The 25667-nt window shown below is 37.7% G+C and overlaps 1 protein-coding gene and 1 long non-coding RNA gene across 3 annotated transcripts in view; one reads left to right on the forward strand and one right to left on the reverse strand.

Annotated features, from left to right (window-relative positions):
* Positions 1-25667, reverse strand: part of LOC123318930 (C3 and PZP-like alpha-2-macroglobulin domain-containing protein 8) — a 1198665-nt gene that overhangs the window by 1148707 nt on the left and 24291 nt on the right. The window lies entirely within an intron of this gene.
* Positions 25161-25404, forward strand: LOC123318941. Its single transcript, XR_006538421.1, has 2 exons — positions 25161-25222; positions 25279-25404. It is a non-coding gene; the product is annotated as an uncharacterized LOC123318941 (long non-coding RNA).

Below are 25667 nucleotides of genomic sequence, written 5' to 3' on the forward strand. Positions count from 1 at the left end.
TGTGATGATTTGTCGAATTAAGGACTTGGAAATCGCCCTGTATCAATCAAACAAGCGATGTGAAACCCATCATGTGGAGTATTTTTCAATGTGTGAGTGTCATCTATCACTGTATGAAGTATGTACAGTATATTAGGATTCACCCTGGTGATTTTTTTAAGTATTTCATTAGACGTATTCGAGGAAGGAATTGTGATACAGATTCCAAATTTTGGATTTTCATTATAGCGTACCTACATAAACTTGAATTGTGAAATATTTTCAAGCGGAATCTACTTCCGGTTTTACCAGAAACGAATGTAACTTGGTTATTTCAAATTCAACACCCCGTATATTTATACATATTCGAATTCTTCGTTCAATTCTACACTGATTCGATGTATGATATGCACCACTCAAGCGATTCTTGAATTAGAAAAAACGCTGATACTGTTTCTTGTAAAACTTATGAGGAAATATTATTCAGGGTGTCTGAAGAAGGTTTCCAAAGTGAGTGTCAATAAAACTTTGATATCTTATTTTTTTTCAAAAGGAAACCTTTTAATTTCGTGACTCCAATAAATTGCTCGTCAAAAACCAGTTAGGATATCCCAAACATTTCATGCCTTTGAAATCAGTAGTTTTTATTGAATGAAATTCGAATTTCAGGAATGCGTCAAGGTTTCTGAGCCTAACCATAGATTCATTAAGATAATTTTGAAGTAGGCAATATTCAGAAATTATCAGGTAGGAACTTTACTGATGTCAAATGCGAACCATTGCAGTAATACCTCCAGGATAGCTATCAAAAACGGCCTTCACTATTTCTTAATGTACGATTTGAATTTTGACGTAAAGCCTTGATTTTTTTATTGAAGTAAAAGACTTCCTGATGTCACTGGTGACGTCCGCAAAAGAACACCTGCACGACAGATAGTGCAACACTACAACGGCCTAGGAGAGAGAGAGAGAGAGAGAGAGAGAGAGAGAGAGAAAGAGAGAGAGAGAGAGAGAGAAAGAGATAGAACGGGATGATGATGATGATGGCCGCCTGGTAGAAGCGTGCATGAAAACTTGAAAACTCACATGTCAGTATAAAAGTTACTAGAAATCCAGTTTCTTTGTGGAAATGAATACATATTTTCTCTAGTTTGCCACTCCATATAGCTCATCATCCGATCAATCGCAGACATACTGCGCTCAAACGAACAGACAGAGTCGCTGCAAAAGTTGACGGATTCAAGAAGAGTATAATATGTAGCAACAAGAGACTTCATTTTTGATTGAATTTTCTGCAGCACGCTCAGCAAGTCTGGGGAGGCCTCCAAAAGATCATGCAAAGGAAAGGCTAGCTATCACCGCTTATTCACATCTCCCCCGCTGCTGCATCCACCAAAGGTCCCAGAAACCTCAGGTATTTTAAAACGAGAAATATCGCCTTCAGAAAGATTCACGCATTTGAAATGCAGAAATTTTTCGCTAGGACCACTGCATTTTAATCCGGGGATCTCGAGGAGATGCTTCCCGTACATATATCGCAAGCATGCGGAAAAAATAGAGAAGGGTCGGACTACATATGGGAACACAGTCTTCACTCCACAGTCGCCTGTGTAGAATTGAAATAGTGACAATTGTTGCTGAAATAAATCTGCAAAGAGTCGAAACCGGCATATAAACAACCCCCAAATAATATATTGGAGAAAGAGATCAACAACTTATTAGTTAAAACAAAACCAAAAATCTGCATCGGAGATTTTGATTGCAAATTTCCAAAATGGAGCAGCCGAATGGAGTCAGAAATGAAAAGATATCGCACTTATGAAGAATTTCCGCCCGAGACTTCAGAGGACCTAAGCTCTTATCCCAACCCCTTCGAATTCACAAAAGGAGAAGAGCCAAGAAAAGCTAACAAAAATATATACCCATTGGTCAAAATTTATCATCAATCAATACATCGGATGATATGGAAGGTGAAGTTGATGAACGAGAAAGAAATATAAAATTGAATGAAAAAAACACGAAGAAAATAACAGAGCCAGCACCGATACATTTACTTGCTGAAGCACCCAGAAAGAATTAAAGATCTAATCAGGGAAACTGTAAGACGAAGAAAAACATATTTATAAAATCAAAAAAACACAAATAAACAAAATAATTTTCAACCGCCTTACTCAAGTTCTAAAAAACCGCTTGAAGGGCCGAAGAACGAGTAGATGAAGCGAATAAGTTCCAGAACTGAATACTACCGATTATTCTGCATGGAAAATGAAAAAAAAGTCCGAAATTACATCCCTGTACAGAATAGGAACTTTTTTGACAAGTAAGGTGATATGGATGAACCGCCAGTTGATGATAAAATAGAAAAAACAACTTCACCAATTGAAATCAAAGAGATGAGCAAAAGCTTGAAGATTAGAGAAGCTGACGAAAGAGACAAAACAACGAATGTTTTGTTAATGAAATAATCAAGAAAATATGAAACTACTATCACAAATATTGCAACCGAAATAATTGAGACCGATAACTATCCGAAAAAGTGGAAAACTGCAGAAGTCACTGTGGTCAATCAGCCAGACAAAGTGAAAAAATTCCCCAATACCTACATGCCGATAAATCTGTTGTCAGTCCTAGGAAAAGTAGGTGAAAGAGAAATCACCAGAAGGGTAACAGAAGAAACTTAAAAACTTAATCTCATACGCAGAGCAATTTGGATTCAAATGAAATCACTCAAAGCGCAACAATTACTGAGACAAAATAAAAACAAAAATGTTTCCTGACTAAACTAGCAACAGGTATTTTTCTACTAGATATCGCCGGAGCATTCGACAGAGTGTGACATGAAGGATTCATTAATAAAATGAGATGCGCTGAATATACCATCAAAGTATACAAGCTGGTTATAAACTATTTGGGAAACAGTAGATCCTACGTAGAAGTGGAAATCTCCACAACCGAATATCATCGAAAGCAAAAAGTCATAAATAGGAAGAAACTTAAAAGAAGGTTCCGACACAATAAATGAGAGATGTATCAAGGGGAAAATAAGGCTCAACAGGCAGAAGAACCAAGCGATATTACTACAGAACAGAAAACTGTGAACTAAAACAAAATGGGAGGTCGATGGAAAAGAAATATAATAAAATGGAAGTATTTAGGTTTTATCCTAAAAAAAAGGCCAACCTGAAGAAGCCATACCAAACAAGCTATTGGCAAAACCAGAGATCAATTGAAAAGAGCTTGAAATAATTACGAAACTTAATTAGGTCACGTTTTCTGACTGAGGGCTGTAGAATTCGGAGCTTGTATTTTTTTTTTCGAGAGTGCGAGACGGTCTCGTCTTGGCAACATTTTGCATGCAAATATTTTGAGGGAGACCACCTCGTTCGTCGGATGGAAAGAAGTGCTACGAATCATCATTTCCTAAATTTAAAAACAAAATACGCGACTAACACCTTTTCGAAATTAGTTCATTCATCAATAAAAAAATGAAAATTTCTCGATTTTTATATCCGCGGTTTAATTCATTGGTACATCGATTCTTTCCATCTTTCAAAGTAAAGAAAACCCACTGCATCTTTTCCACTGATTTTCATCCCAGAATTTCTTGCTGTATGTAGTCTGTAGCCGAGCGTCTACAGAATTCGATTCGAACATGAATGTTTCCGCTTATCCAGGCAATCAATATGCGTTTAGGAAAATACACATATGAACGAATCTTCATGCTATTTTCGTATGATGTTGGGATTCAAATCTCGCGTATTCAGGATTGCAGCTGAATTGAATTTTTTGCTCACCTGAGGTAAACGCGAAGGAAATTTGCAGGATTGCGAATGCATTGTGAATATGTAGAATAATTTTGAAAGATGCTGAAATGTCAGAGATTCGGGAAATCGGTCCTGCGATAAAAGCAATTTGAAACGTATCTGTATGGGCTCTTCTAGTTAATTATCAACAATAAATGAATTTTAAAATATATAGCAAAACAGAGGTAATATCTCACTAATATGACACAAATGATATATTTGGAAATGATTACATTTTTCCTGAAAAATATTATGTTTTAATTCTCAACATCTGAATTATGAGGAATGAAAACAAACTACAATTGTTTTAAGAAGCTATACATTATTTTTCGCCTGTACTTTTTTTGTCGAAGTAAACTTGACACTCCTCAATACTCAATGAAGAGTATCAAAGAACAGTAGAGAATGATGAATTGCATTCAATTCAATTCAAAATTACATTTAACGAAGAATGCTCACGCCTAAACTGGGAGGCAATGAATAAAATAATAAGGATAAATTCAGATGCATACCTCCCGACGATATCGTCGGGTGTTAATTAATCGTACCCACGGACTGCTTCATTTTATATGATATAATGATCATATTCTAGCTAAAAAAAAAATAAGACGTTGATGTAGTCATTTAATTTTGTTTTGTTCATCCTTCGAAATGTAGATATCTTTCAACGTTATTCTCGTTTGAAATGAATTTGAAGGTACCTTCTGTGAATGAACATAATTTCCATTTACTTTTTTTTCTTGGGTGTAGTACAATGAACATTTGTTATAATAATTTTTTCGCAGATATATATAGTTCTTTAATCATCCAAACATTTGTTCCAAATAACCTTCATTAACAAGAAAATCAATCAGTAATATAATATTTTGTTTGCATTGAAACTGTAGCACTCTTCTACACTCGGTGTAATTTACAGTCGATTTTAGTATTCGTTTGCTGATTGTATTAACACAAGTGTAGAGGAGGTGTAGTTTATCTACACCCAGTCAAAAGGAGGTGTTTTTCACACACGGTAGCTCTTTTGACCACTGAGCTTGATTTTCCACTTTATGCACCAGTCATATTTTCCATCAATCGTTTCTTGTAGAACACGTTATATTAGTTCTGGGTTGCGGTGTCGAGTTGCTATGCCTGTGTCGTCAGCATATAACATTAGCATGGTTCTTGGATTCTTCGGAATATCGTGAATGTATATGTTGAACAGAAGTGGCCCGAGCACTGACCCTTGGGGTACTCCAGCCTCTATATCTCTTGTTGTGGAGCATTCTCCTTCCACTTTCACGTAAAATTTTGTATTTTTGAGATAATTCCGGATCAACTTGCATATTTTGATCGAATATCCAGCACATCTCATCTTATATATCCTTCATGCCATACTCTGTCGAATGCTCTGGCGACGTCTAGTAAAACAAGACCTGTAGCTTGTTTAGTTTGGAATCCCTCTGTAACGTTTTCTGTGAGCCTTAATAATTGTTGCTCTGTTGAACTCTCTTCTGAATCCGAACTGTTCTGGTGGTATTAGTTTCAGATTTTCGGTTCCCTCATTCAACCTCGTGGCGATAATTCTTTCTACTACTTTTTCTACCGCCGACAGTAGACTTATCGGTCTATATTTTCGTGGGAACTTCTTCTCTTTGAATAGTTTATTGAATACTATGACTTCCGCTGTTTTCCATTTTTCTGGGTAGGGTTCTGTCCTCATAATTCCATTCGCGATATTTGTTATGGCGGCTATACCTTATCTAGGTAATTTCTTCAACATAACATTCGTTATTTTATTCCGGGAGCTTTCCTCTTTTTCAAACTTCTAATTATTTTCCTGATTTTATTTGGCGATGTTGGCTTGTCTATTTTAGCAGTCGCTGGTAATTCCTCCATTTCTTCATCATTTTCTTCAACCAGTTCTTCCAAATCTTCATTATCGTCGTCTCTCCTGTAAGTTATTCTCGATTCTCGTTCGAACGAGTTCACCAATGCATCTGCTTTAGCAGTATTGGTATAAGCCATTCCTCTTTCTCCGTGTAGGGGTGGTATTATAGTCTTTTCTCCTCGTAGGCTTTTTTGCATTCTCTACGCAGAATGATTGATTGTATTCAGTTCTTGAACCCTTTTGTTCCATCTGCTTGTTCTTAGATCTTTCTGGGCATTTTCCAGAACTTGGCTATGGCGGTTGAGGTTCCTTCTATTCAGATCATTTTTATTCATCCGATATATTCTTCAATTCTTCTGAGTCTTCTATTTTCTCGTATTAGATCTTTCACTTCTTCAAGCGTATCACCATGCGGATGACTTGCTGCTGGTCTCTTCACTCTTCTCGTGCTGTTTTTGTGAGCGTTCAATATAATCTCTTCCAGTTTATCAACTGCACATTTCAGATCTTCTGGAGTGTTTATTTTTGGGATTTCTGTTATTTCCGATTGTATTGAATGGGCGTATTTAGATCCTCGAAAGAGTAATTCATTTTCGATACTTAACTCGGTTCTCTTATCAAAATACAAAGATATATTTCCCCCACTTAATTTTCTACCCAACCAAATATTTTGTTTTCATACTACAAAGAGTGCGAGACAACGAATGAGTCGCTAACATAAGTTATTCGATTACTGAATCTAAGTATCTTAGTTTTATCCAAATTTACAACCAGAGTGTTACGACGGCACCAGTCAATAAAACACTCAGTGATAGATTCACAAAGAGCAAAGAGTTCTTGCAGACTATTCGCCTTGACCGCAATTGAAGAATCATCAGCAAAAATAATCAGGATGGAGGCTACAATAAAGTATGGCAAATCGTTTACGAAAAGTAAACAGAACAGGGGCCCCAGGATTGAACTCTCGGAAACTCCCACGTCTGCAGAGTATTCTTGGGAACAATATTCACCAATCTGAATTCCTCTAAATTCTAGTTGGTACAGCTTGTCAACTATAAAATTATGTTGAAGTGTGTCGAAGGCCTTCGACAGGTCTAAGAATATACCCGCCACTGGAGTACCTTCGTCTGAACAGGAGTGAACGAATTCAATATGTATATAACTCAAGAACTCTTGGAAAATGGAAGCTCAAACCACAATGCCATGCAATTCACAATTGGAGAAGAACCAAGAGAAAAACTGATGGAAATAAGAGAATCTACCAATTGGGCTAAATACGCCCATTCAATATAATCGGAAATTACAGAAATCCCAAAAACAAACACTCCAGAGGATCTGAAATGTGGGGTTGATAAACTGGAAGAGATTATACTAAACGCTTACTAAAAAAGCACGAGAAGAGTGAAGAGACCAGAGACCAGCAGCAAGTCATCCGCATGGCGATACGCTTAAAGAAGTAAAAGATCTAATACGAGAAAAAAAAATACTCAGAAGAATTGAAGAATATATCGGATGAATAAAAATGATCTGAATAGAAGAAACCTCAACTGCCATAGCCAAGTTCTGAAAAATGCCCTGAATGACCTTAAAACAAATAGATGGAACAAAAGGGTTCAAGAACGGAATACAATTGATCATTCTGCATGGAGAATGCAATAAAGCCTACGAGGGTAAAGGACTAAAATTCCACCCTTACGCGGAGCAAGCGGAATGGCGTATACCAATACTGTGATAAGGCAGATGCATTGGCGGACTCGATCAGACGAGAATTGAGAATAAATTACAGGATAGTCGACGATAATGAAGGTTTGGAAGAACTGGTTGAAGAAAATGAAGAAGAAATGGATGAATTACCAACAGCTGCTGAAACAGACAAACCAGCTCAGTAGTTTCGGTTTCACTCCGGTATTCGACTTCCTAATAGTAACCTTCATTTTCTGAGGTCTCCGAAATGGTAAAGAAGATTCATTTCCTCTCGAAGGCGATAAAAAACAATTTACGAAGATGATAAATTACGTATATTTCCGTTGAATGAATATGTAGTATTTTAAACGATCCTGGACTCAATAGAAAACGATCACACAGAAATAACACCAACTTCGATAATTCAACTAACGAGATCAAAATTTCGTCGGCTCAATTACTAGGTAACTCGTACAAGCGCTATGAAAGTAACGAAAATGAGCTATACTTGATATTCAATCAAACTGTGCAAGTTGATTAGGAATTATTTGAGGAACAGAAGATTCTACGTGGAAGTGAAAGGAGAAAACTCTACAACCAGATATATGGAAGCAAGAGTGCGTCGAGGGTCATTATTTGGGTCGTTATTGTATAAAATATATATTCACATATATCAATATCTCCAAGGACTATGCTGAAACTATACATACATATGCCGACGACACTGGAATAGGGAATAGTCATGCGACACCGCAAGCCAGAAATCCTAAAAGAAAAATCACCAGAAGCTATAGAAGGAATAAATGACTGATGTATTAAATGGAAAATAAAGCTCAACGGACAAAACAGCCAGGCGATATTACTGCAGAAGAGAAAACTGAAAACTACAGCAAATCTAGAGGTAGAATCGATCTAGGTCTTCCTGAGAAAAAACGGCATTCCAATGAGAAGAAACCCGCCTCTATATTTTCAGATCGTCGGCGTAGAATTCAAAATGCGTATGCAGAAAGCATTCTGAAACACTATCGATTACATCTTATACTCCCATAAATTAGCCTAAAAATGAGTACGGTAAGTAACACTGAGTACCCAAGTTAGAAGCTTTGCTCTACATAAGATCTGCGTACAATTCAATATGGTTATGCAGAAAGCATTCTGAAACACCATCGATTAGAGCTCATACTCCCATAAATCAGCCTAAAAATGAGTACGGTAAGTAACACTGAGTACCTTAGTTAGAAGCTTTGCTCTACATAAGATCTGCGTACAATTCAATATGCGTATGCAGAAAGCATTCTGAAACACTATCTCTGTTTTTTTCATGTATCATACGAAGATATGTATGGTACCCCGTTGACATTTTTCCTCTGCTTACACTGAGATCTGAAACGTGGAACAGGTTTTTAGGATCTGTCTCTTGTTCCATTTCTTTACACCCGCTTCATTGTTATTTTCAGATTGTAAAAGTTTGTAACACTCTTTTTCAAAAGAATATATATATATATATATATTTTTTTTTTTTTTTTACTAAACTTACTTACTTACTGAACTAACGTCACCGACACTACGTGAGCAGATATTAACAGATGTGAAGGAACTTTTGTTCAGTAATAATTACCCTGAAAACATGATTTACCGACTCATAAAACAAAGGACACACAGACTTTACAACACACAACGGGTTACGAAGGCAAACACGGACAACACCAAACGTATACCCCTACCCTTCATTCAAGGTCTGTCACAAAAAATTAATAATATAGTAAAACCATACAACCGAGAAGTTGTTCACAAGCCACAAAATCAGATAGGAAAAATTTTCAGCAAAATAAAGGCTCCAACACCAAAACTGAAAAAGTCACATGTGGTGTACAGTGTTCCATGCAAAGATTGTGACAAAGAATATATAGGTCAGACTTCACAGAGACTCCAAGAACGATTAAATGCACATAAATACACCAAAAATGCAACCACAGCACTGAACAAACATAAGAAAACGAAAAAACACGACTTTAATTATGAGGACACAAAAATCTTAGCAATTGAACATCAACAGAAAAGTAGAGAAATATTGGAGATGATACACATCCAAATGAGGAACGAAAATACAGTAAACGACAAGTTAGACACAAAAAATCTCAGTCGTATTTATATGCCCCTACTGAAGCGACCACAAAATTAAAGAAGAATAACAACAATCATAAAGAACACACAGTGACATGAAATTGACAATACGGGCTCAACAACACCTAATCAACCAAGATGACAATAAATGTTTTAAGTCCATTATGATGTATTTTACACTGAAGAAGGCGGATGCGCCGAAACGTTTGTACGAATAATTTATTTCACGTTTTTCAACTATAACCTAGACACCCAACAAATAAAGTCAAACACGTTAATATATAAATAACTAGGTAAAAATGAATTCAAATATATATATATATATATATATATATATATATATATATATATATATATATATTCTGAAACACCATCGATTACAGCCTATACTCTCATAAATCAACCTAACAGTAAGTACAGTAAGTAACACTGAATACCTAATTTAGAAGCTGTGCTCTAGAAAAGACCTGCTAACTGTTTTAGAGCTCCACCTGTATTCATCTTAGCAAACATTTTACATACAAATGGTTCTCGAACGATTTCACTTCTATTGTAAGTTTGCCATGAAATAACGCCGAATACGAATTCTTTCTAATTTCAATAATATCTGAAGTATGAGAGCTATGGAATATAAACTTTATCTATTCAATGTGTCTGCTATTGACATAATATGAGGTTTCTCAAACATTTTGTTCATCTGTTCAAAACTAAATCCAAACATCAAACATTTTTCGCGCAGCAATCCTGTAATATCTATTTCTTTATCCACAACATGTAGTTCTGAGATCAAGTTCAGTACCTCTACCATAAAAAATTGAAAAAATCAAGTACAAATTTCCATCCTATATTATGAGGTGTTGGGAGGTGCAAGTAACAAGTTTCAGAATCTTTTGTTGTGTACTGACCTTAGAGTTTTGATGATGATCAACTGGAGCTTTATATTTCGAATGAGTTCATCATTGCGATTATAATATCGCAAAAACTTTGAACGTCAGGTAAAATCCAAACCAGAGTTATGAGGATCAAAAGAACGACGAACGAATAAATTAATAGTGCCAGCTAGGCTTTTCTTGGCAAATGCGTCACGGTTCACCCAGATAGGCGAAAAAGAATTGAGCATATTTTCTCACCGAAGGTCCTGACAGAGATTGAGGATAAGTGAGAAAGATATAGAAAAATCGAGAAGAAAAGGTTAGTAATGGTATGGCTTGTTGATCATAAAATAATTATTCATGTCATCTCCGATCTTTAAGATATCCCGAATTTGGCTTATTTTGTTTTTCACTTCTACAACTCGTGCCATTTTTCTCTTTGTGACTTCTTTTTCTGTCCAATAATGCGGCTATCTAGTATCACATTCTCGCATATGTCTTCCCCTTGTATACATATCTAACACCCATACAATATGAGACTCTTCAATATTCAATCAATCGATTTGTGCCCATTCAAATTATGAAATTACTTACAAGACCAATCTCCGATTGAGAAATTTATTGGAATTTTCCCATCGACACATTTTCTATTCGAAAGTTTCACCAATGAACTTGAAGTTTATTGACATCGTTAAGGCAAAAGGAACCAAATTTTGACAAATTTGGAAATAGTGAAATTCTCGTAGAACTCTTGAAATTTGTAGTTTGGTGTTTTAGGAAGGACTTAATGATGTTAGTTGTCTCTAATGTTATGGTCGCTAAATTTTCTAGTCTGCTGAATGAATCAAGAAGTACAGAAAAAGGCTTGTGTGGCGAGCAGTATTTAAGGCTCTGGTCAATAAGATCCTGTTCAGCAGATGACAGTGGAACGTCGGTCATGTTTGGTGTTCTCGGGTGGAATTTGAACGATGAATATTCTCTTTGGGTTGGTTGTTCAGGAATATTATGAGATCTCAAGTAGTTCAATTTTCTGGATAGTTTCTCGAAGCATTTCTCACCCGCTAACTCCATCCTCTCTCGAGTCCTTCTCTCCAAGCAATCCCATATGGGCGTATGTAGGTAAGATGTAATCTCCATGTGCAATTTCCATATATTGAGGAAAATTGATAAATCCGCCTGCTAACATTTGTATGAAACTGCATCCACTAGAGGCGCATCGGGCCGGGTCGCAACAGAATCCGCTCACGGATTGCTCTGCGAGCGTATTTTTCCGTCGATGCGATGCATCTACGCCTGCTCGATCTCAATGGACGCGGGACTTGCGCAACGCACTGACGGATTACATTACGAGAAATAGGAGAATAGATAGAAGAATGAACGAAGAATTGTAAATTTCTTTGATGAAAAAATATCCAGAGATATATGATACTGGAGATAGCAGGTATCATGATGAGTTAAGAAGGAGGAATATTTGGAATGAAATAGGAAGTAATATGAACGAGAGTGGTAAGTGTTTCAAAAATTTATTATGTTTCTTCATTTTATTATTCTTTATTATGGAATCCTCTTCCCACAACATGACGTTGCCACAACAAGGAACCAATATTTGAAACAAAAAATCTTTTGAATTTATCCCTGATGTCCAAAGCAATTCGAGAAGCATTTCCACCTATTTGAAATAAACTTTCTAATCTATTAGTTATTACCTCTTCCTTCGAATCTTCAAATGTTGAATCGGAAGTTGTTTTTAAAAAAATTATGCAAGCAACAGGTGGTTGCCACTACAACGTTTACGTGCTCGGGAGTTATAGATAAACGTCCTTCATAAATTCCAAACCGTTTACAAAGCAAGCCGAAAGCATTTTCACTTACACGCCGAGCTCTGCTTAATCTATTATAAATTTTTTCTTCTTCATCGTTTGCTGTTTGTTTTCCTGAATACGGTCGCATTAATTGTCTTCCCTAGGGGAAAGCAGCATACCCAACAAAGACATATGGCAAAGGCTTTTCAGTATCAGGAAGGGGAGAGTCACTTGGCAAAATCAATTTGTTGAGCCTCAATGCTTCTCCCAATTCCGAATTGGCAAAAATATTTCCATCAGAATTTTTTTCAAGGCCGCCTATATCCACGATCAAAAATTTATAATCAGGACCAACTTGGGCCAGCATTACTATAGAAAAAGTTTTCTTATATCAGAAATAATTTTCCTAAAATTCTTCGGCTATCTTTTTCCAGTCACTATCCGCTGGGGTGGTAATTTTCATTTTATTCCAAATGGCAGTACAAGTACTACTTCCTACAGTTTTTTCTCCTAAGCGAAAACTGAAAGCCATCGACCGAAGAGAGTTTCCAGTAGCCAGAAATCTGAAATGATAATGAAAGTTTGAGTCATTAGACTACGGAACCCTAATAATTGGCTTCGATTACTGACTGGAAAATTACAAATTATCATGATATTACATTCAAAATTTTTTTCAGCCGAAAATTGTAGTGCGCGGTGGAAAAGAATAAGAGATAATTTTCGTCAAACGACTGTGAGCGACTGCTCACAAACCAATCAAGTACGAGAAGGAGTTAGCTTTTCTATGCTCTTATATAGCTTCGAAAAATTCTGAGAAACTAACCAATATGCCGTCTATTGAGAGCGAGAATGAAGAACGAACGAACAATATCACCCCCATCTACACCTGGCTTAAAAGATTCCAGTAATTCAAGTATTTCGAGGAAAAAAAGAAAAACCACTACGCACACGCCTACACCCACATATGCATTATTTCAATTTTATATTGAAAAAAAGTATGAAAAAAAAGGGTTGACGATTGTGGATTTTTTACAAATAGGGGACGAACGGTGGACTCATTTACTGAAGACATCCAAAAAAGCGTGAAAAGTTTATAGTTAATGAAGCCTAGATGGAGGCCTTCAGAAGAAAAAAGGAGGTATCGCTTTCAGATGGTCGCCAAGTCGAAAGGCCATAACCGTCAGAAGGATTTTGGACTACTCGGTCAAGTGGAATAACAACCTTACCGAGTAATCACAATTCAATAGTAGTGGATAGTAGAGACATGAATATTAATTATTCGATAATTTTAATGAGAATTGATCGAAAATTGAAATCATTTTTCCATGTCATTGTTGAGTTCTTTGTCTTGTAATTTCCTTGTTTTTTATTTATTCAGAATAAATTTTATTTTTACTAATGATGAATGTTGGCGCTGATCTCTTTGACCTTCAAACATTGAGTTTCAATTCAACAAGAATATCTATTAATTGTTCATATAAATATGAACGAATTTTTATTATCGATATTCGTAAGAGTATGAGTATAAAAGGCGTTTGTTGCTTTTTATAGTTACCTGAGACACAACGTAAGTCGCTCTCTCGATTATATGGGGCTTCTAAAAGACGTTGTTTGTTTACTCAGATCTCCTTGTGGAATTTCATGAAAAAAAAAAAAAAATTTTCATAAGACATTCGAAAATACTCAAAGAATTTTGTTGGATCATTCTTCAGATCGAGAAATAAGTGATGAAATTCACCACATAGTCTTCACTTCTTACATATATCATGAACCCAAACTTTATGTTTCCGACGTGAATTATTATATTCCTCTTCAATCAAGATATTGAAATGAAATAATTCTTCGTCAGAGCTTTCCATAGCATATCCTCTTCGACTACCGTACACTAGATCGTCCAAACCACGACTGTAGAAATCCGTCGATGCGTCCTGTCCTGACCGTCTTGTTCAATGGACGCAGTACGCAACCGCAGAAAGCGATAACGTGTGTTGTCGAACATCAAAATTGGGAAAAAGGGGGAAGAGATGGAGTCATCGCGATGAGAGGAAGTCAAGTAGATGTGGAAAAATCAAAAGCTCGGGGAATTCCACCTGGGTATTCAGAAGCTTTCTTGGGGTATTGTGTTTTGCCTTGTTGATATATGTTTTCTCTAATGAGAAATAAACTTCTGTTGTGGAGAGACAGGATGCGGGGCTCCAACAAAGGAGTGTGGCCGGTGTTCGAGAGGATGTGTTCCGCGAAAGTAGACTTGTTGGTGTTAATCGATCCTTGTTTTGATGCTTCTAAAGGATCGGCCAATGTAAAAACTTCCACAAGAACAGTAAAGCTGATAGACTTCTATTTTCTCGCCAGCTCAACCTCATCCTTACCTCTGGAGAAGACCGACTTAAAGGAGTTTTCAACCTTGAAAGATATCCGAACATTGAACCGTTTCAGGTATTTTTGGATTCTCTCAGAAAACCTAGGAACATAAGAGATGCTCCTGAAAGTTATGTTCTCATCCGTCATTTATCCGTTGGATAAGGAAGTAACTTTGATCTCAAAAAACAACGAAAATATGAGAACTTCAAATGATTAGATGGGGGATTATCAGATGATTGTAAATTTCATGTTTCTTGGCAATGAAGATTAGATCGCGATTTTGGAGCAGACATGATAATTTCTTTTCCATTATTAAACACATCCAATGAATAAGATGAATAACATATTTGAAAAAGAACTACTCTTCAGATCAAATACTTAATAGATGAATGAGAATAGTATTGAACTGTAATAGAAGAACACCTTCTAGGTTGATGGTGACAGCCTTCAATTCGATGAGCGTGAGGCAGAGAATAGCATACCAAACATTAGAACTCGTGTACAAGGTTGCAAATTGCTACACAATTATCTGTCTGTAAGTTTTCATTATGTGTCTGAAGTCTACGAGAACAATATGAGAATGAGAAACAGAAACAAATTTCATGTTGGAACATTCCGTACGAACTCAGCTTCAGGATTCACTCTGATCAGAGGTCTGACTACATATTTTAGTTCACCTTGCGTAATAAAAAACTGCGATTGTTATAAAATATTCAAGAAACTTTTGAGTCAATATACAGGGTGTGGTGTAATGAATGGATAATATGAAGCCTGCGAGTAGAGGACTCTATGGCGGTTCAGAAAAATATATTTCACGTTTAGTAAAAATGCCTTGGTTTTCGAGATATTGGAGAATTTCGAAAATTCAAGAGAATTACACCCTTCGCCACTCGTTTTGCAGGCAAGACTCCAAATGAAGGAATTTTTTCAAACTGTTTGCGGAGGGTGTGATTTTCTTGAATTTCCGAAAATCTCCAATATCTCGACAACCAAGGCTCTTTTACTAAACTCAAAATATATTTTTCTGAACCGCCATAAGGTCCTCTACCCGCAGGCACCATATTATCCATTCATTACGCCACACCCTGTATAAAGGAGCAATGCTCATTTGACTATTTTATCTGTTATTATTATTACTGCTTTAACTGGTTATTGAACTTATGAAGAGTTTCCTAATTATTATTATTATTATTAATTACTACTGCGAAAAATCGACATTTTTGAAACTGACGTGACAGTGGAATGAAAGCTTATAGTAGAGAGTAGAGGAGTAATTACCAGAAACGAAAGCTAATACGTTTGATTACATAGTGAAATTCCATTTCCCGATGTTCGTTTCACAGCATATAGTCCACATTTTGTAACTTGGGGTTTACCGTCTCTACATAATATATTGGATTGCCAATTAGGGATCAGAAGGAGGGCTTATATCTCAGATGTTACTCACGTGTGGAAAAACGCTAACAAAGTTTCAATTTTGAGGAATCCCAGCACGTAGTCGGAAGACTCTTTGAAAAATTCCCTCACAGAACATGGTCTCGACTTTGCGAAATCTTTATACGGGTTCCGGATGGGACGTGATGGGAAAAGAAACCAACTGACAAAGCAGGGTTGTATTTGGAATTAGAGTGGGATATTTTGAGAGATGGCTATTCAGGTATACTTTGAAGCATTCCATTATTTATTATCCATTCCATCATAGCAAAATTACAATCTTCGAACGCAACATGTAATTATTTTTAATATTTGAATGAGAAAAACAGTTGACCATTCCATGAATTCAATAGAATATGAAGATAGTCGTTTGCTATTTGAGAATGATAGTTAACAAAATACTCGTCCATTTTCGATAAGGGACAAGTGAGAAGTAATTTAAGGTTTGAAAATTAACATACTTAACTAGTTGTCAACATTCAACGAGAGCATTCGGACGCTATTTTCTGCAAGCTGTAAATGTATTATGAAGCCAAATATTCAAAATACTAACCACAAAATAACTCAGTGTCAGGTGAAACGAATTCTACATTCACGAGATCTTATTCCGATAAACCAGACAGAATTCGTAAAAAGCATTAACTTGAATTCAGGATCTTCCTCAAATGTATAACGAGATCAGGCACGTGTTCACCTACTGAACTTGCCTAATGCGATTTAGATCTCCAAAAAAGGAAACCCAATACTTTGAATATGGCGATGTTTTTTAAGATGAGAAGTATTTTTATATTATCCAATTTGAATCAGAACATTATTTCACTACTACAGTTCTTGAACAATGATCGAATATAGCATAAAACGAACAAGACAAGCAACATTAGGTGTTTAGGAATTGGAAAAAGCTGAATAAAACTGGATGAAATTGTCACAGCCACAAAGTTTTGAGGAAGCATATCGATGTTTCCTTGAAAATGATCTATCTTTTTTTGGGAGATGTCTCAAGTTTGCCGCAGTTATGGAAGAAAAAGCAAGAAAGCCGATCATGCTTCGCCCAACAATTTGATCCAACACCTACAACATTATCACGAAAATTTGGACACCATAGCGACGAAAAAATTCTGCATGAGATTCGCAGAAAGTATCTGGTCATGCATATCAGAGGAGTCATGAAAGCGGCGAAGTATTCTTGCCGAATGTACAAAAATGAAAAAGCGAAACCAAGATATCCGACAATGATAAAGTTGCCGCTAGCAAGGTACCACCAGAAGTCCGCCCATTCAGTAATACTAGAATGAACTATTTTGGTCTTATTTCGTATGTTGGTAGATATCGCGAAAAGAGATAGTGTGCAATTTTCAGCTTTGCCTGTGAGCAATACATCTGAAAGTGCACCATTCTCTTACTACTGGATCGGCTCTAGTGGAGATCAGATGCAAGCCGTGGACAACCGCAAAAAATTCTCTTCCATGAAAGGACTTACTTAAGAGGATCAGCTGAGAACTCGTCGTGTTCTGCGAGAATTGTATGAGAACGCAATAAGAAATTCCAATCAGCTTTCTTCCAGGGGCAGCTCCTCAAGTGACAGGAGCTTGAGAACGTATAGTGAAATTAACTTAATGCGCCTGAGGAACGATTCCAGTGGTCAAATACGCGGTTGCTCGGAAAATGCTCCCTGCAAGGAAGACTGTACTTTATGAAATTTTATAGACGATGCCTTCGAGAAATAGAGCGAGTCTCTCCTCATAGGATGGGCGGAAGCGTCCGTAAGGAAAACGTTGACATATAGGCATCAGTTGTGAAAAATTTGAATAGGACCCTTTTTTGGAACAATGAAAGAAAAAATGAACAAGTTGAATCTATGAATTATAGATATAAGTATACCCTTGCGGCTTTCACAATCCTCTCCAGAGGAATATTCACTCATCCCAGTTATCTAAAATATCAGAAGGATTAAGCTCTGTTGGAGCCCTTTTCAGGTTTTCAGGCTGCGGTCGATTGAATTAAAGCTCCACCCGCACTTCTTTTCGGAGCAGACGGTGTTTTTCTGCATTCCCCATATACTTGCGTACAGTTCTCACCGTTCGCGTTCCCAGCCGTAATGCCTTCTGCATGACTCTACAGATATTTTCGTCCTCCTGGTTTGTTCATCGACATCTCTGTATTCTGAAAATTTTTTACTGTGCCTATCCAGAAGATTGTTATCATTTGGAATCGCCACGTCGATGAATAGTGCTCTGTCCTCATCCTTATTGAGCAATATGAGGTCTTGTCTATTGTGAGTTATTTTCCGGTCTGTGAGAACAGTGCGATTCCACTAGAACTTGTGATGTCCATTTCCCAATACAGCATCCAAGTGGTAATTGAATCAAGGAACATTTTTTGAACTTAGAAGTTGGTGTTTTAGTGCCAATTCTTGGTTAAGAATCTTGTCAACCGCATCATCTCCATTTTTGTACCCCGTGCCCGCGAACTTCTGACATCCCCCGGTGATGTGCTAGATAGTTTCATGTGTCGCACAGGCACAGCCATAACGAGAGCTATCGTCCGCCACTGAGTAATCCTTGGCGATATATTTCATGTTCCTTGTTCATTGTTCCTTGTTTGAATCACCTGATCCTGTATGGCGAGGATGAAGCCTTCTGTTTCGGGAAAAAACCTTCCGGAAGTCAACCAGTAGTTCGATTCAGATATGTCGATGTAATCATGGTTGACCTCGTTCTGGTGCCTTCCATCCAAAGGTAGGCCAATCAATTTCTGCATTTCACTTTCTGCCAGGATTTCCAAGGTTTCTAAGTGGTCCTGTTGTAGCTTTAACGGTGTAGAACTATCAGCAACACAAACTACTCGATGGACTTCTGATGAAGCAGCCTTCCTCAGGAAATATTTTCGAAGTCCTTCAATTTCATGGGACATACGGTTAGACAAATCAACATTTCCTCTACCCCCAAGATTTCGTGGCAGCTTTGTTCGTTGTATTGAGCTTTTGGGGTGATGTTTACAGTGTTTAGTCAGCATCGTCCTTATTTTTCTCTGTAGGGCTGCTGAATCCGAGTTGGTCCAAGAGATTATACAGAATGAGTCGCTCAGCGCCGAGCGATTCTTGCTGTTGAGACCAGTTCTCACTATCCTTCTCAATCTTCGGGTGAAGTCTTCCGTTAATCCTTTCTTCATCTGGCGCTGATTGATTTTTCTTGCCTGTTCTATGCCTAGATACTTGTATGTGTCTCCTTACTGCTGCTTCTATTTCTGCACCTTCCTTGAGTTTGAACGTACCATCGCTATTTTTTCCCCGTTATGTTCAGCAGTCGACATTTTCAGCATATGTTGCATTTGTTTTTTGTCAGATCCAAGAAGTTTCAAATCTTCCATGTAAAGGAGATGATTCAGTTTCATCATAGTTCTACTGGCGCTCTTGATGGAAAATCCGTAGTCCGTAGAATTCAATATATGAGACAAGAGATTCAGGGCCATACAGAACCACAGAGAGCTCAGCGAATCTCCTTGGAAAATTCTGCGTCTTATTGGAATAGGTCCTGTTGTAATCTGCTGGTTCCATTGGAAGACTAGTACGCCATGTTGACATGACATTTTTAAAGTACTTAACAATATTGGTATCCCCCTTGTAAATTTTCGACTTCGTTAAGAGCCTTTCGTGCGGTATGGAATCGAATGCTTTTTTCTAGTCTATGTACGCAGCGTAAAGATTCCTTCGATTGGAGAACGCTTGATTGCAGATAACTGAATCAATTATTAATTGTTCTTTGCATCCTCAGCTGTCTTCGGTGTATCCTTTCTGTTGCATGGCGATAATGTTATTCCTTTCGCAATGGTTGTGAATTCAGTTTGAAATGCTCGATGTGATTAATTTGTACATCGTTGGAGGACATGTGATTGGTCGGTACTTGGACGGGTCTTCTGTATTCCTTTGGTCTTTAGGTAATAGGTATGTTGTGCCATTGTAAGGAATACTGGCATTCGTTCAGGATTCTAAATGGCATCATTTATTGCGGAGATTAAATTATCATGCATGATCCAAAGTTTCTCGATCCAGAAGTTCTGTAATTCATCAGGCCCAGATTGTTTATAATTATGTAGTCCTCTGATAGCTGATTTCACTTCTCCAATTGTGATCATGTTCTGATGCATCGGCTCATATTTTATTGCTTCAGATTTTTCATCTTCATTCCATCCGGTATCTCCATTAAACTGAGGTTTCGTTGATAACTGTTCGGTCCAGAATTGTTCAATGGCTTCCTTTGGTGGCAGCTTTCCATATTCTCCATCAGACGATGTGAGTGATCGGTAAAAAGTTGCTTCCGACTTTTCGAATGAATTATTGTCTCTTTTCTGGCTATAATTGCTTTTATATCTCCTCAGGCATTCTGCAGACTTAAGTTTTGCTTCAGAGTGTCAGGCAGTGGTGAGCTGGTGAGCATTCTCTGTCTCTCGTTCTGTTTGTGTCCGGTTTCTATCCATGATCTATTTGGCAGCTTTCACAACCTCAGGTAAAAGTCTTTATTCAAGATGTCGACTATGATTGACAGTTTCTTGGATGTATTGAGTCGGGGAAATGCTATTTGATGAAAAGGATCTGTTCGGAAAAGTATCTGTATATATTCTGCTCCTTTTTTCTTCAGGTAAAATTTTCTGGTTACTGGGAAAGAACTGCCTGAATTTTTTTTTTCGAGGAAAGATCAATTTTGGCAGTGCGAGATGCCCTTCGATATGAAATATATCAGCTCATTTTGTAAGCAGTTTCAACTCTTACACTTCATTACACTCATGGGGAGAAGGGTTTTTTACTGGGTATTTGACCATATTTCGACAATATTCCAACCGAACTAATACTAATACCTATATATCATCATGCCCATATCGAGAGAAATATCGTGAGACACTTTATTAAATGGCTTAGCCTTATTCTTTACTAAGGCTGCTAGTCGATGTTGATGACGTAGATCCCTTTTCTGATCTCTCCACATCTGAGCCGCAAAAAAACAAAAAAACATCAATTGTATGCAACTGTGAACATATGTTGCTGTTACATAATAATATATACTTGAATTCAGATGAATTTGTATATATATACAGCTTTGTAACGCGGTTTACTCGGAGAAACCCTAATCTCGAGCGCCAGCTATTCTTTTCAATAGGAAGAATAGCAAACCTATCAGAGTAGCTACTAGCCGGAGACAGAGCTCGGTGTTGTCTAGGGTGGTAGCGACAACGAAGAAGTCAAAATCGAATTATGTAAAAGTTTATTCACACCTTCGGAAACCAATTATATGTACAAGGGAGACATGTGTGATATAAGATATGAGTGATTCTATAAGTGAAAATACATTCGGGATATCTTATCCGGTCACGAGCACTTTATGAAACTTATACCGGGTGTAGTGAAAAATTAACGGTTCAATAAAAATGCGCCATCCAGAACTGACGAATGCTAAGGACTTGCTATACGGTATCGGTATGTAGCTGTATTTCTCCGGAAATGAAACACAATAAGGGCGGATCTGTTCGAGACTTTTATTCGCTGCCCCAAGGGTTATAACACGCCATGACTGACAGCGAAGAAAATGTCTATTTTTAACGCAACTACGGGATTTCACTGACTACGTGCGGTATCTCTTATTCTCTGCCCCAAGGGTTATAGCACGCCATGACTGACAGAAAAGAAGAGATTTCGGATTTAACACTTATGACGCGGAACGCGGATAGGGGGGTTGACGGAACTTTCCCTTCAGTACCCCAAGGGCTAGGGCGGATCTGTTCGAGACTTTTATTCGCTGCCCCAAGGGTTAACACGCCATGACTGACAGCGAAGAAAATGTCTATTTTTAGCTTAACTACGGGATTTCACTGACTACGTGCGGTATCTCTTATTCTCTGCCCCAAGGGTTATAACACGCCATGACTGACAGAAAAGAAGAGATTTCGGATTTAACACTTATGACGCGGACAGGGGGGTTGATGGAACTTTCCCTTCAGTACCCCAAGGGTTAACACGCCATGACTGATAGCGAAGGGAAAAGTCAGACTCGCGAAACAGGGTAAAGAACGATAAAATACAACAGAAAACGATACAGTACAGCAGTGTCAAAGTTAAGGAAGTAACGGCGTAGGTCTAACAAAGAAACTGAATGGTACAGACGGGGACCTACCTCCTTTGTTTCAAGCACTCGGAAACTCAAAGGATTTAAAAGAAAAAACTAAAAATTAACTCTAAGCACTGATGCAAACACAAAATGATTATTCTTCAACGGCGAAAGAAATACCGAAAATTAACTGAATTTACAACAGAAGTCACTACGTTAGGAGGCGAAAAATCGAAAATACTGAAGCGAAGTGAACGAACTGAAGTAGAAGTCAAAAAGTCCCCGTCGCGGGGGGAAAATTTGCTTTTATAGGCATATCCCCTCTCACGGTAAAAATCTGAAAATTCCAGAATGCGACAAGAATGAAAAACGTCGTCAGCTCCGGTTTATCGCATATCAACAGATGAAAAATGTCGAAGTCTTCAGCGGCATGTAAGAAAAACAACGTGAAATACAGATAAGCGGTTTTTTTACATTTACTCTCCCTATCGGAATGAACGTACGGAATATTCGAGAATTAAAATATTTTCAAAGACGGAAATTTAAAACGAAAGAAATGCACTAAAATGAACTCCAATTTTCCTCAGAAAACTGGCTTCATTACACCCTCTTCAGCTCGGAAGAAATTAACTTACGATGAAATAGTGAGTTTAATTTCACGACTCTATCTACCCCTAGAAATAATGACCTTACTTTCGCGCGCGCCACCTATAAATGCACGTGACCAGATCACAAGTACAGATTACAGAGTAGAACTTATTACAAGTGAAGTGAAGTACCTATGCCTCTCTATGGTTGGCAGTGGTAGTTCCAATGCGCACGCAGAAACGTCAGCGTCCGTCAGTTCGGCGCAGGTCTCCGCCATCTGGTCAAAGAATTTTGTTCAGCGTTCCGTGCGTAGATGTTCAATTATTATAGTGGAAAATCTTCTTTCTCCATGTGGAAATCCATCTTTATCGCTGGTCGGAAACGTGCCATGTTTCATTCCTCCGGTGAGTACCTAATTTAACCGTGTTTGGCGTATGTTTGAATTCCATCGTGGTTTTGTAGGTTACCCAGGATTCGTGGGAGCTGCAACAGGTGGAAGACCTCCGGTACGTGGGGCTCAACGGACCGAATGGACCGGCTCACCCCCCTCGACCTGGCCACACGGACGCTGGGACTCTCGGAGCCGGCAGGAGACTCGCAGGTGGGTAATTTCTAACAATAAATTCTCCGATCTTAATCGTTCCTCGTGGTCCACTTTTCTTCCTGGAGCGGTTTTCCTCTGCTTTCTCTTTTCAGGTAGACGGTGTTTTCTTCAGGTAGACAGTGTTAAATTGACGGTACAATAATTTCGGTTCGGTTCAGAATAAAAATTGGTTAGATCTATTGGATTAATAGACGGATATACTCAGTTGAAATGTGAAACAGTATCCTTTATTAATATTCCTCACATAAATATCAGGTTTTTCAGACGGTTTTGATCGGTTTGATTTATATTTAATTGCATGCTGAACGGATGACTATCTGTAGATACACTATTTCGGTCAACGGTGGTGTAGGTACAGAATTTGAACGGAATTGTGACGGTGTAGTCGGTTATAATTATGTATGTTAGCAAATGTTAATTTGACCCCCCTTAAAATATACTGATAATGTCCGACGACGAATGTCGAAGGAAGAATAAGAGTATAGAACCTATGCTCTGTGAACTCTGTGCTCCAATGTTACCTGCCCTCTCTTCGAACAGGCCGAACAGACTATTACTTGAACTATCTTGTCGGGCGATACGCTTTGTACCTGACCCTGTGTTAGAGCACCTCCACGTGCTAGATAACCGACCGCCATCTTACTTTGTGAATAAAAAGTATCAACCACGTGTCTTAATTTAATTCTAACATCAGAAGTGGGATTAAATTTCTTCTTTCGAGAAAAGAAATTGAGGATCCTATTTTGTGAGTGAAAATCGTTTGTGTTTTGTGAGAATCTACAAGAATAAGCCGAAATGGACCAGCACAATCTCAACAAAGCTCCCGAAGAAAGTGAAGCCATTTCGGTAATGCGGATAATGGAGAACCTGGCCCAACTTCAAATGAAGATGATGGAGTTGCTAGCCAACATGTTTAGTTTAAGGAACGACACCGACCACGTGGTGACCGCATAATCATCGTTAGCCCAGTTTGACCCCGACGATACATCCTTTTCAACCAAGGAGTGGATTGAGGAAGTTGATCAAATTAAATTCGTAAACAGGTACGTCTGATACTGTTGTGGGCAAGCTCTGAAAGGCCGTGCAGCCAAAATTTATCAAAATTGGAAACCGATAGTTAGAAATTGGTCAACATTTTCTAGGAATTTAGAGATAGCGTTCCCTGAGAAAGGAACTCCGGTCACGAGGCTTAAAGCTAGCATGTTGATAAGTAGTGCAAATTTTAGTTCGTTAGTAGAGTATGCTCATGCCAAGTTGAATTCGATCAGGAAACTTTGTGAAAAGTTTCCGTGGGAAATAGTGTTGAGCTTGATAGCACATGATATCACAAATGTAGAAGTTTAGAATAGATTATTAGTGCAAGAATCTAAGAATGAAATGTAGCAGCTGAAATTGCCTTCTTCATAGGATTCCGACGCTCCATATTAGTCTCAGATAATAGTAGAAAACTAGAAAAATGAAGCAGCTACTGAAAACAGAATCAGACAAAACCTTTCATGGTAATTGTAGGAACTGTGGAAAATTTAGGCATAGAAAGTTAGATTATTGTAAAGAAACGTTGTTTTAATTCTAATCCAGAAAATTCCAGTCTTGAATGTAATATCTGTGATTGAAAGAGACATACTGAAGATTTTTATTTTGTTAAGAAAAAGAGAGAAACAAGTTCAGTTAAACTTTAGTTACCCAGTGTTCGTAACAATCAATTAGCACATTAGATTTGAATCTAGACTTGTCAGGATTGGACGAGCGATTAGTAAAGTATTGAATAAATCGAATATTGTCAAATAACAAAAATTTTCAAGCAAGTCGACTAACTTAGTCGGAACATACCTAGTGAAAATAAGATACTGGCGCTTTGTTATGTTTCAGGAAAATCAAAACCAATTGCAAAAGTTTGATCTGTTTTGTACGTGAATTCTTATGAAGATTTACACAAGACAAGCGCTCTCAAGAATGTAAAATGTTCCCGTTGAGCAATCCAGGAGTATAGTATAACGCTGGCAGGTCTCGAACATCAGGTTAGGTTACCGATTGATGTTAATCAGAAAATTTCCATGAAGGTGACATCTATCGAATGAAGAAAAACTGAAGCCAACATTTATTGGACCTTTCGAAGTGCAAGCAGTCCTACCAAACGATCTATATGCCTTGAGAAGAGTAGGAGTCCAGAATAGAACCAATGAGATCTTGGCCTAAAAAAAAGCAAATAGTGATGAGTGAGTGCTAGTTTCAATGATGCGCCATGATGAAGTGAAATATTCTCATGTCCATCAGATTTTATGTTCTATACTGTTCCTTATGAGATTCTTATTGGTATGTTATGATCCATTGTATTGTCTCATGTTCATTTTATGTTGAATGTTTTCCAAAGCACTTGAAATTCCATGATAAGTTTTCGGTACTTTAAATACGAATATGTAAAATTGACAAGTGAGGCCCAGACGGGAGG

This window comes from Coccinella septempunctata, chromosome 8 (genome assembly GCF_907165205.1).
Source record: "Coccinella septempunctata chromosome 8, icCocSept1.1, whole genome shotgun sequence".
Taxonomy (NCBI): Eukaryota; Metazoa; Arthropoda; class Insecta; order Coleoptera; family Coccinellidae; genus Coccinella; species Coccinella septempunctata.